General features: G+C 33.8%; 1 protein-coding gene across 3 annotated transcripts in view; it reads left to right on the forward strand.

Moving 5' to 3' along the window:
* The first annotated feature begins 1847 nt into the window (after nucleotides 1-1847).
* LOC126846218 (aryl hydrocarbon receptor protein 1) overlaps nucleotides 1848-14211 on the forward strand; it is a 37571-nt gene continuing 25207 nt past the window's right edge. For 2 of the 3 annotated variants that reach the window (XM_050585471.1, XM_050585472.1), the window contains exon 1: nucleotides 9525-9639. The gene's annotated coding sequence lies outside the window, so the exon portion shown is untranslated. Of the gene's footprint in view, nucleotides 2121-9445; nucleotides 9640-14211 lie in introns of those variants that run through there. The other variant, XM_050585473.1, reaches the window with a different exon arrangement.

Below are 14211 nucleotides of genomic sequence, written 5' to 3' on the forward strand. Positions count from 1 at the left end.
TTAGATGAAATAAAAAAATATATACATCATATTCAATTCCTTATTCCAATGTAGATGTTTGTATGTTCATCCATAAAACAATAATTAACTACAATAAATACTAAATATTAGATTTTTATTTATGATATATGGCTACTGAATATCCGATACGAGATTTATAGAAAAAAAGCATTATAAATATTTATCCGACCCAAATCTGAGAAATTATAATATATATTATTAGTTTTGGCTAACTTGGACAAAACTACGTTAAAATTGTTTTATTTGTAAACATCTGATACCTTCGTCACACCTACTGTTTTGTTAAATGTTTTTAAGTTACAATATGGAGATATAAAGCTATACATACAGTTATGTTAAGTTAGTGTTAATCATATATAATCATATGGTCATTAAAAATTGACAAGATGCCTCTTAATTATAATTTTATGAGCTAATTTTTTTCAGTTTGGACGATTACACAAATTATTTGTTAATTAATACATACTTTAAACTATGCAAGATCTGAGGTACCGCTGTATCTATCATAATATATTATAGCCTAGTATAAATGATAATAAATGTAAAATAAGTTTTACCAACATGCAATAACATGTACAATATGAATCTTTTATTGGATTTGAACCGATAAGAAACAGTATCAGACTAACACAAGTCACAATACCTATAGATACCTACCAATGATCTAAGCTGATCATAAGTGCTAATGGGAAAACATATAATAATACAGATCTGTTTCGAAATTTCCCAAAGCATTTTTAAATAATGAAAATTCTAATAGTACACTCTAGAAAATAGGTATAATTCGACATCAGTGCAATTGCTTGTTTTTTTTTGTAAAAAAAACATATTAAACTTTAGCAAAACACACCTAATTTGGGAGCATTTTTCTTTTTTATCTATAATCACCATAGATGTGTTTTAAGTCTTTTGAGTCTTTTACATTGTTTTTTTTAATAAATAAAATAAATATAAACTTGTTTGTTTTGTTTGGTTTTAAAGATAAAAACAATCTTGACCATACACAATTATTAGACGAAGGCCAAATTACTTATTATTCGTGTAATCAATATGTATATAGTTAGGTGTCCACTTCACGATCCTATAATAGTTTATTTTGATTTTGACATGCAACCCTTTATTCCCTATCAAAAGTCTTTATATAATATAGGTATCACAATCTTGACCCTTGAATATAAATTTAAGTGTAAAATTTCATGTAAAATTATTAATCGGGTTTAAAAGAATAAAAACCTAGTTACCTTAGTTAAAAGGTCAAGCGCCAAATTCTTACCAACCTTTTTAGGGGTTTACCGCCAGAGGTTTATTCCTAGCACTGGTTTCTATTATATTTTTCTGAATTATATTCTATTCGTGTTCGATAGGTAGATTAAAATACAATTAAAATTAAATACATTTAAGGGCAATGAAAAAAATTAAATAATAAAATAAGTTATTATTTTTGAAGTTACCATCCGCGTTTCGGACACTAGAAGCTATAGTATATTATATTTGTTCTAGTTAGGATTATTGAGAATTTTAGTCGAGTACAAGTATATTCTAGTGCACATTGATGCATTAACTATAATGGTTTGTGAATGGTAGTATGCAAAATAAAAATAAAAATAAAAACAATAGTTGTACTACTTAGGCTCTTAGCACGAATAATCTTTTAGCTTTTGAACAATCTACTTAGAAAAAATCGTTATCATCGTTGATTTGTGTGTTCTTATGTGCCATTATTGTTTTTGCAGTATTCGGCGACCGGAAGCCATTATGTCTGTCGGCCTGTGCCGATACATTGACTATGGGCGCGTGGCGTCCGCGCGACGGTTTGCTTGAGGCGCCCCCAAAACGGAGTACGTCACGGGGACGGGGCCATGCGGCGCCCCCCCAACACCGTATCACCAGCCGTTGATCGAACACCACCAGAACAACAACCACGTGCAGCACCACCAGCTAGTACCGCCGCCGCCGACGTCGCTGCCGCTGTCGCAGGCCGGCGGTCACTTGCGCGGTGGTCAATCCACCGGCGCCGCCGTTCTACCCACGCCCGTCCAGCCCGTCAACCCGTTGAGCACGGTGTACGCGACCAAGAGACGCCGGCGAAACGGCAAAAGGTGATTTTTAACACTCATATATTACCATATAAAGGTTAGGTATATTAAACGAATATAACCACCGGTTACACTCTGGTAATTTGTCGGCGCGCCGAGCGCAGCTGTTAGCTTCCGGCTTCGGTAAAAGGGTCTTAAAACGACGCTATTATAGGCGAGTTGTATAGACATAGCGCACAGTTTTTTTTTATGTACACATATATATATATATATATACACACTATAAATTATGGTCGTACCTACGTTGTTTTCGCTGATTGATACAAATCGGATATAAGCGCCCCTCCTCGGGGGTGGTAGCGGTGTACCGCATATAGAATAATATACATTATAATAACACACATTACATGTATATATATGCGCCGCTCGCGTTTTCTGTGTGTGTGTAATTGATGCATTTCGTATACACTAGCGCAGTATGACGTCACTGACGTGTGTGTGTATTTATATATTATTATTATTACACACATATATATATAGTAGTTTGCTCCATTACCGGAGATTATGTTACAGTAACTTTTCTATATTATATGGGCCCCGATCGTAACAGCCGCGTATACAACAAGAACAACAACAACAACACACATTGCACACACACGGTAGATCCGGACACCGGTAATGTAATGTTTGTCCATCACGCGATCCGCCACCACGCCGCACCCTAAGCGGCCGCCGTCGTCCTTTGCTGCAAAAGTAATGATCCGCAGTGGTCAATTCCTACCGGTCGGACCGCAATGAGTTAAGTCCGCTGCGGCCAGCCATGAGGCACGTGTGCATGTATGCGGGGATGGATTTACGACTCACGCCGCGTGAGCCCCCTAACCCTCCATCCTACCCCCCCCAATCTGTGTCCGACGTGCGATTACTTTGTGTTGATTTGATACGGCTATTTGTAGCCGTGTTTTACCATTAAAAAAAAAAATAAAATAAAAAATTGGGCATACACTTACAGTTAGTGTGACTGTAAGTTTTTTAATTAATTTTCAGCTAAAAAAACAGTTTTCGGTATAAATTTTTTTTTGAAACGTTCAATGCACACATTTGTGTGTACATTATTGTACAAAATTAAATTCTTGATAACTTAATTTTGTACTTGAGAAAAATATTGTATGAAATAAAGCATATTATTATCTCATTAAAAAAAAAAAAAATTATTTTATTAATTATATTATTATGTATATACCGGGTGTGATACATTTAACGTAGTAGTAGGTAGTACTATTGAGAACGTGAGGTGTGAGATAATAGATCACATAATGCGATTTGTATTGTATGTATTTGGTTCTCGAAAAGTTCCCCTTGCACACGCACATAGGTACTGATTTGCATTTAATCAGCCGGCAATCGTCTATATGCCAATTTTGTTATGTATATAATTAAAAAAAAATAATAATAATAATACTCGGTTGGCCAATTAATTCGTCGTTCGGATAGTATTTTAATTTATGCGATTCAAAGTATAGATTCCGTTGATATTTGCACACATAGGATCGTATAGCGTTTAATTTATGTATATTACAATTATTATTATTATTCCATACGGTCTCATTCAATATATACATTATTTATAATCAACGATAACACCTATCTAGATAAAACTTACTGTTGTTGCAAAATAAATATACAAAAGGAAACCTTCGCCGGTTATATATATTTTTTTATTTTACCTACCCACCCAGTAACCGAGATCTTTAAACACAAGTGGCACATTTTCTTATGGTTTATATTTTGGTCTGGTATATTTGATTTCGGCACTGATATAGATATACTTATCACACAAAACCGTAGCGGCCATCTTCTCAAATGTTTATCAGTAGAGTTTTATGTATCTATACATTATTATTATATATTTTTTTTATGATTATGGCAAGTTCAGAACATGGCTGCCACGTTTTTGTTTCCATTGCTACTGTCCTTTTTGATTTCATTTGTTCTGTAGTTAAACTAAATAATAAATTACAGGTCTTATAAACTGATAAATTTATGTCTGTATACAAATGTATAAAAAAAATTTCTATTCACCCCCTCCTCCCTAGAGGTTGAAGAAAATACGCCCCTGCCTTTGTTTTCCCCCAACAATTAATCATGTTCACCCATACGTAGGTACCTAACTAAAACAAATTTGATTTTAAAATGTATACAACAAATTAATTAATTTTTTTGGGCATCAGTCAAATAGTTGTGTGTAATTTTCAAGCGGTTTGATTTATATGTATGTAAATCATCTAATACCAAGATTCCCAATACACATATATTCATGCCCAGTTGCACCAAACTTGTCGTTATCTATAGGTAAATTATTTACCAGCCTAATAAACTAACTTTTGTTAAACTTTATCTTTTGTTAAATTAACATGTGTTAAATTTACGAGTGTTTTTCAATCGTTGTTTTATATTCAGGTTATTACCAGTATACTGGTTATCGAATAAATGGTATTAGCAGTAGGAGTTAATACTATTATCATACAGGGTCTAATCAATGATAAACTGATAACGCACATTTCCATAATTACCACTTTAAAGCAAAACATTGATAACAAAATTTAACTATACATACATTCTTAGTTCTTACACAGCGATAAATGACCCTGTAATTCAACTAGTGATAGAGTAAATTTTTAACAACAATTAAAATTTAAAACATGGTTGTTGCAACAGAATTTATTTTAACTCCAGTTAAACGAGTTTATCTCTGTGTAAAAATTTGATGCAGCCGGCAATAGAGTACATAAGTTTCTTTTCACATAACATAATATTCTGAGCAAACTCTACACTTATAAGATCCGGTCACTGGATGTCAATGGATAGGATAAGGTGGTAGACACGGACGCCAACGATTCAAACTGTCTGTTATAGTTGTTACTATATAAACCATTTGGTGGCGGTCTTCACCGTATTACAGAACAATTATTAATTATTATAGCATAGTTATCATACCTAACTGCTAACCGAGACCCGGCATTAAACTGTCCACGGCAAATCAAGGAAACGACTAAATTGTTATACCTACCTCTAATATGTGTGTCTGTACGCATCAATGGCGATTTTGTGCGCCTATATAATAATATAATACCTATATGTAATATATTATGCAAAACACGATTTCCTTGAACATGTCGTTACGCTTGTACCTACATTTTTTTTGAACACTGGTATACAATTATAATAATAATGAATAAATAATTATCGAGGAGACGTTTGCATATTATTACAGGTAGGTATAGGTACCAATACAAAGCGCTATGTAATACTAATAGTGACCGACATGATGTGTGTGTGTGTCATATTATATTATCATCACAGAAATTTTCGCATTTAAATTGTGCCGCTAATGGCCGCCATCCGGGTTAAGTCCGGCGTATACGAACATTGAACACTTGTGCTGTTATAATGATAATAATTACGGCGTTTTGTACTGCAGTATAAGATAGAGGGCATCTATTATATACTTTATAAGGTTATATATTATATTTTTTCTTATTTAGAAATGCTATACTCGATTGCAATGAACGAACGGACGACGCGACGTGGCGCTGAAGAAACGTCAAAAGTGATTTTTAATAACAAACTATAAACTAGGAACGGGGGAAAAAAACAAAATTGAGAACAAACCCGTAGTGCCGTGTAGTATATTGTATACATATATTATACAGCAATAGTTGCAGCAGTAGGTATATAATATAGAGGTCGCTCAACGACAGGGATAATTTAAGGTAATTGCCGGGGTCAGACCGGTGGAGACGTCTAAAATACATTTAAATTATACGGTTGTCCGCTGTCGCGCGATGCTATGGCCTTTCTCCGATTCGCCGACGTTTTTCCAAGTCGAGTCCAAGAAATTACAACAAAAAAAAAAATTCCTCGGTTAATAATAATGTAATGATAATAATAAAAGTAGGTATAGTGCCACGATCGCACCGTAAGCAATTGAACGGCCCTACAAAATACAAGAGGCTGCGTATATTGTTGCCGGGTTGCACCAAATATTTACACAGAGATAAACTCGTTTAATTGGAGTTAAAATAAATTCTGTTGCATAAACCATGTTTTAAATTTTATTTGTTGTTAAAAATTTACTCTATCACTAGTTAAATTACAGGGTCATTTATCGCTGTGTAAAAATGTATGTACCTACAGTTAAATTGTGTTAGCAATGTTTTGCGTTAATGTGGTGATAATGGAAATGTACGTTATCAGTTTATCATTGATTAGACCCTGTATTAATTCCTACGGCTGATACCATTTATTCGATAACTGGTAAACGGTAATAACCTGAATATAAAACAACGATTGAACAACACTCGTAAATTTAACACATGTTAATTTAACAAAAGATAAAGTTTAACAAAAGTTAGTTTATTAGGCTGGTAAATAATTTATCAATAGATGACGAGAAGTTCGGTGCAACCGGGCATGTGTGTCATTTTAGCATTACAGCGAATTACCATATGTATAATATTTGAATATAATATACATAACTACTATGACAGTTGGCATTTCTGATCGACATACTACCAACCTATATGAACCTGTTTGTGTAAAATAAATTGATTTCACAGAATTTTGCACCTATCGCGTCGAAATCGCTATTTTTATAATTGCTCTCTACACAAACGCCATAATATTATTATTATTAGGTATTATAATAATAGGGCGGTTAATAGTCGATTTTTCACATCGGTTTTCCCGGACCGGATATTCTTCGGTGACGGATATACTTGCACTTTGTAACTGAGCTGTGCAATAGGTATATGGAATCTATACGGTAATAACAGACAGCAATTATTATAATTGTTATTTTTTATTGTCGACCAGAACGTGTCCTATACCGTGATCTGTGTGTGTGTGTGTGTCAATAAATAAATTAAAACAAATTCAAAAGTTTGTTCGAATTGAAATGAAACCAATGTGCTAAGGATTAGCAAAATACATCATGTCGAGATAGAGTTTAGATTAAACCGCTTTGATTTTTAGTGAATGGTTTGACTACACTACACTAAGAAAAGCGAGAACAACACCTCTCTCTTGAGACAAAAATCAGACATTCAAGATGCTGTGTGTTATCTGTGCTACTGTATGGAGTGGATCCTGATCTCTACGAATGATGTTATCACAAAGAAATTAGAAGCATTTGTGATGTGGTTGTATAGAAGAATAACTGCCCGGATTACAAACATGGAAGTTCTCAGAAGAATGAACAAAGACACTGGCACCATTATGATCAGAAAGCTCCAATACACGGCACACATGATGAGAAATGAGAGCAGATATTCTATACTTCAATGCATTGTGCAAGGAAAATATTTGGAAAGAGAGGACCAGGCAGAAGAAGAATATCATGGCTTCAACATCTGAGAGCTTGGTTTGGGAATAGCTCATCAGACAAAGTGGGAATTGCTATGATGGTCGCCAACATTATGGGAATCTGATAGGAACCTGAAGAAGAAGACTCTAAAGTCTCACTGTGCTCAGATACTGTCAAATCTTAAAGTTATCATCCAATTCTTTTTGAATGGAATTCATTTAAATTGCGTCCTATATAGGTTCGGTTGGTTTATTAAGAGCACCGAGATGTCCGAGTGTGTGTCTAATATGGCTCTTTCCATTACATTCGACCGTTCCAAAGGGTGTCAGACAGTTTTCGGATTTTGTCACAATTTTCTGTATTATGTTGCATTGTATTGACACGGCCAAGCCATTTTTCTCTTACCGTGTCGCGTGTGGCAATTAATCGTCTGGTCGGCTACGGAAATCCATGCAATAAAAGCCGGGTGAGAAAAAGGGTTAAAACGCTTACCAGACACGTGTCCTATCCTGTGTGTATATTGTGTTTGGGGGGTATAATCCACTGCAGTTTAATTGCCGAGACGGAAGACAAACCTGTATACGTCATGTGTGTTTGTGTAACTTGTCCGGATCCGGCGACAGTTACAAACACATTAGAGTGGCAAGATGAATAAAACAATATTTTTTTTTTTTTAATTATTTTTTACATTCAGTAGTTTTCCTACTCTTAACCCTATAATCATCTGTCGATCTCCAGGCGACTGCCGTTTTCTCCGTGTATTATTATCCGCACCGTGTATACAGTGAATTCAATTTGGTCCACTGTCTATGTATAGTATGATGCCCCCCCACAAGGATATTTCCATTGCGATTTTTTTTAATCAACATACTTTTAAAATTACATTTTTTTATAAGAATTGTTGTTCACTTTGCATTTTTATTTATATAAACAGCAATGTCATAATGAGTTCAATATTATGCTGTTTTTGTCCCTTATAGTTCTAAAGCAAAACTTCTTTATCACTCATATTAACAATGTTATTTATGCTTCGATAAAATTCACTTAGTTTAAATTAACACATATTAGGTATTTATAAAAAAACATATAATTAAATCCATAGTAAGTCCCATTAGACTTGATAACGTTTTAAAATAAATTATTCTTTTTCACCTTTGTTAATAAATAGTAATCAATTAAAAAACTAAAAAACTTTTAGTTTAACTAACTATTGGGGGATTGACTTTATATACTTTGAGTATTTGATTATAATAAAGCTTTTAGCCATATACAGATAGGTGTATTTGTGTATTTTATTGTAAATTCATAGCGATCATATTATTTCATCCGTTTCTTGTATGATTTATTTAAGCAGTACAATTTTTTTTATCGATCGTCAACTATCTCTGTAGTTAATATGGTGTTTAAATATGATAACAATATTTCACTGCGTAACGTAGCCGAGTTGTCAAGTCCAAATAATATTGTTGCACTCGGAAAACAGCAAAATTATCAACACATTCCCATAAAAAAATGCAGCGTATTACAAATACAATCATTCTTCTATTATAATATAAGTAATGTAAAGCGAGTCTATATTTGTTCAACAACAATGAAAATTCACGTGCTTTCTGCGTAAATCCGTTACACATATTAACCTTACCGTGGAAAAATCTATAAACTCGGAGGGCGTTTTCCTTTAATTTTACAGAGAAGGAGATGGAGGGAACCCTATTGAATTTATTTATAAACAAAAAAATTGGTTCAGCAGTTGAAGAGTCATTGTGGGTTATGCAAGGTGTTGCATTTCTTTGGTTAGAATTATCATAGTACTTAATTGATCCTAAAATTTGTTTTTCAGTAGCTTTATAACCTTTTTGTAATCAGTTATACATAGTTATGCATATCTTAATCTATTCGACTCGTTGTTATACAGCTATTGTCTATTGTTATTTATCATTAGGTAATGTTGTTTCTATTGTCTATACCCAAACAAAATTAAACCTGGATCTGAATTGTGTGTGCCCTGTTTTGTTTGTTACAGTGTAAAAGCCACCCCAAAAGATGGCGGCGTGGGCAAGAGCAACCCCAGCAAACGGCACCGGGAACGGCTGAACGCCGAACTGGACACGCTGGCCAACCTGTTGCCGTTCGAGCACAACATCCTGTCCAAACTGGACAGGCTGTCCATACTCCGGTTGTCGGTTAGCTATCTGCGCACCAAGAGCTATTTCCAAGGTAAGTGTCACGCGTCTTGTGTTTTTTTTAACAAAATTTGAGTTTTTTTTGGGGGATTTGTTTTTTATTTGTTTGTTTATGTAATTTTTTCTTAACGCTTTAAGTCTAGTTGAACTGCGACGGCCGTGTCTCGTGTCGGCGGCTGCTCTGCGTGTCTGTCGGATGCCGCAGACGCGCATGACGTGACCAAAACGCTTTACACGCGACATTAACCGTTTCGAAAATAGGTAGAACACGCGACCTTGACCGTGGTCAACAGAATCCGTCGTCATTTAAAAAAAAAAAAATAAATAAATAAATATGATATGCCTATACACGTCACGTTATACATTGTAATTGGCAGCCATAAATCGTTGGCCCGAAGCCCTAACCCCGGAACGTTATACCTAGGTAGCCAAACTAGATAGCAAAACGATAAAGGTTCATCATTTTTGGCAAAGTAAAAAACCGTCTTGGAAGTCATGAGCGGACGCGCTTTTCATCTATTATATTATAGTCTGCTGTACGATATAGTCTGTTTCCCCACCTTATCCAACTCACGTTCCACATTTTTAAAACACAAAAACTGTAATATAACATATATTATAATTCCAAATTAAGTAAAATATCAAATATAAAAAGGCCACTAAATCCCGATCAAAAGGAAAAAATAACTGAATTGTACAATAATTATTGTCATTGTTTTTATTTTTAAAAGCTGTATTATATATCTGAGTAGGAGTTAGGACTGAGCTGAGTTTCCATAAACAGTAATTGATAAGAGGACTGTTATCAGTGATAAGGTAATAATAAGGGAAAAAAAGCTTTAAAAAATGTATATATATATATATATCCATGGGGTATAATCACGATTATAGATAAAATATGGTTACGCGACGAGGACTAATTTTGCGGCTGCGAAGATTCTTATCAATAATTTATGAAATTCACTGTACTCTAGCGAGATCTTGTTTGCAGCTATGGGAACTGTTATCCTAATGGTATACTGTTATCCTAATAAATTATTATTATCAATACTAGACACAAAATATAATCATATTGCCGGGCAATATATAGTTTATTTTACTACTAGAAGCGCTAATAATCAGCGAGTATTTCATACATTTCATAAGAACTTCTAATAACAAGCGAATGTTATCAGTGTGTTTCTTATCACTGATAACAATCTTCTTATCAATTACTGTTTACGGAGGATCCTGGATCATCCTTAATAGGATGATTAAATTAGCTGTCCTACTTTTGTGTTGAAATCATTAGATACGAATGGGTAAGCATAAATATGTATGCTTGTTGTAACATTTAAATTTAAAAAATATTTAAAAGTACACGTAGTAATGGAGTGTATTAGTATTAGGTAACAGTACCGTGTGATAGACGTGCATTATTACCATATTATAATACCGTGTTTCACTGCACAAGGATTCGTATGGAGCGTACCTATATGCTTGCACGATGGTGTATACGAGGACCAGGAAAGGCAAATGGGCAAAAGCGTGTGTCCGTGTTTTATTATATGCGTGGGAAGATTTAGATTAAGTATACACACAAGTCATGTGTGGACCGAAGAAAAACGGGGCGCGAACTGATCCGATAGCGGGGTGAAACGCGTTTTGAAAAAAAATATATACTTACTTATATACAAAATACATTATTGACAATTATTTATTACCTTCGAGAGGGTCTCCCGTTCGCTACCGTGTGTGCGCGCACAGCCGATTGAAGATATTAGTTTTATTATTACTATTACTATTATTCTCGTTTAAAACCAACTGCGAGCATACACTTTGTATATATATATATATATATATATATATATATAAGTATTTCTCTCTGTCTATCTTATGTACTTCTTGATTGTATTATTTTTTTCTTATGTTTTTTTTTTACTCCTCGACCGAACAGCCCCAGATGTCGGATACCGATACCCCCGAAGCCACGACCAAGAGCCAGTTTTTGCGCTCAGCACAACAGCAGCAGCAGCCGGTAACGCATTGCGCGATAAACACGCCTTAAATCAATTACGGCAAACACTTGCTGCAAAGGTGTTGCCCGGTAATTACTTTATCTGCAGAGTTCATCTCTGAAAAAAAATATACGTATATATCTGTGTGTGTTTGTGTGTAAAAGAAAGCACTCGCACATATTATTATATAGGCAGGCACCTACCTGTGTATAGGTTTCCTGTTGTTGTGCGAGTCAATATAAATAAATGAGTGAGAATAAAAAAAAAAAAAGTTATTATATACTTGGCTTTTCGCAATTCCGATAGTCTGAACCGATAATATGCCCTGGAACTGCCGTGGTTTTTTTTTATATTATGTATAAACTCGAGATAAAAAAAAAATAAATTATAATATATATTATATGCATATGGGAATGTAAAAAACGTTACTTGGTAAAAAATATGTGCTGATAAAAAAATAGTTTTTAAAATTTGGTTAAATAATTAAGACAATTAATCGCGCAGGGTTGTGTAATAATTTCTTTTCTACTCGCGCTTTGATACAATGCCTTACCTATTGTAAACTATTGACATACTGAAATGAAATAATAGTAGTTTAGACTCGTTAGTGCATATTTACATGAATATTAAATTCCATAATCAGTAAGACACGTGTATTTAATACTTTATTATAAAAATTGATGCGATTAATTCACATGTTATGTATGTTTACTGTATCATCCGGTCAATATAATGTATTGCCACTAAAATATAAATTATGATACTCCTTTGTTAGCATTTAAACCGTCGTTTACGGCATACAATGTTTTTATATATTTATTACACATACTCACACAGAGCACATTAATCACCGCTTGGTTTATTGAAATCGTATGTTAATGAACCTTTGTGTAGTAATTAGATATTATTGTCCAAAATTCAATGTAGGTATAACAATTAAAAACATCAGATTTAACTGGGAACATACTTGTTCCCAATGATTGTGTTTCCATTAAAACAACAAGCATCATCTGGGCTGTACGACGTTGAAATACACCAAGTTCTGAAATTATTAAGAAATATATTGAATGGTTAAATTTCAGGCCGATTTGTCATAGGCAGTACAATACAGGGTGAGGTTAGGTCATAGTATATTATAATATACTAACCTAGCAATGACCCCACAAGATTTTGAGCTATGCTTGTTATCTATTCAATGTGTTATAGACTACATAGAGAATTTTTCGGCTTGCCGAAGATGCGTACAGCTCTTATGTGTATTATTGTATGAAAACGATTCATAACGATTTACGACCATTCCAAAAAAACAACCGGTCGTTCACGTTCACTATACTGTTATGTATGTATACCCACAGAAGGTCATTAATATCATAAATAATTCGCCCGTAAAATTATATCAGACACGCGAATGTTTATGTACAACGATATTATAATATATTGCCAAATGCGTTTATACATATGTGAATTACTCGTATTGTCACTTTTATAGGAAATTTTAAACTTCCAAATTTCAAATACAACGTTAATAAATGTGTGATTTATCTACGGCTCATTGATGAGTGCTGGTGATGATACAAGTCTTGCACGCAAGCCATATTCACTGCATGGATATGTACATATATATTATACTCATCGAATCGTCTTGTCAGTTATCAGTAGAAAATGATATGTTTAAAAAATAGAAATTCAATTAATTTAAACTTTTTTCATACTTGAGTCCAGAATGTTTAGTAACTCTTTGATCGCATGAATCTAACCTTGTGCATGCACGACAAGGCTCAAAGCTGCTTAGTCAGCCAAGTAATGGTAAGATTAGATGTTAGACATACTAATCTATTGCAGGTTTGCATCATACCAGCTGTATGGCTCGCCCATACATAAGTTAATAATATGGAATAGTATAAAATCAGCCGGTTTTACCAACTATTTTTAAATACACTCTTAACACAACGTTAATTAACAATTCATTTAAGTTTAACATTTGGTTAAATTAAGCAAGTTTCATAATAACATTATCATTATTAAATTCTATTTGTTAAGTTAACAAAATGTTAGATGGGTTACCAAAGCGGTTACCTTGATTCCAACGTTCTCATGACTCATTAGTTATCACGAGATGTGATAATTGATAAGAGATAATAATATAATTTTACAATACAATTTCAATTAGTAATGTATATTTCGATCTATAGCACTTTAACATGCCAATTAACTTTTTAACGAGCTGATTTCGGCTGATTAACATAACAATCGTTATAACAAACGTGTTAAGGCTAACAAATCTCGACGAAACCTAATTTTCACTTGCTAATTGTTAAATATAATTAACAATAAGTTAAATCCTTAACAAATGTTGGTGAAATCGGCTGAATATGTGAAATTGGGATTTAGGGGCGTGTGTATATTTTAACGGCATCGTGCAGTCTGTGAGCGTGGGTTTTATAATATTATACCTATTTTTTACGTGGCGATAATGCAATCAGAATAATTTTTAAAGGCGGTTCCGGTCGACGCGTATATTACTATATATTATAAACATATATTATATTATATACTTTAAAACTTAATATAGGTAAAAATTATCCTGTGGAAAATACGACGGCGCGACA

The sequence above is a fragment of the Adelges cooleyi genome, unplaced genomic scaffold, assembly GCF_023614345.1.
Source record: "Adelges cooleyi isolate 19-005CV unplaced genomic scaffold, UGA_ACOO_1.1 ACOO_flye_CR_arks_rails_tigmint_CR_PRNA_9, whole genome shotgun sequence".
Taxonomy (NCBI): domain Eukaryota; kingdom Metazoa; phylum Arthropoda; class Insecta; order Hemiptera; family Adelgidae; genus Adelges; species Adelges cooleyi.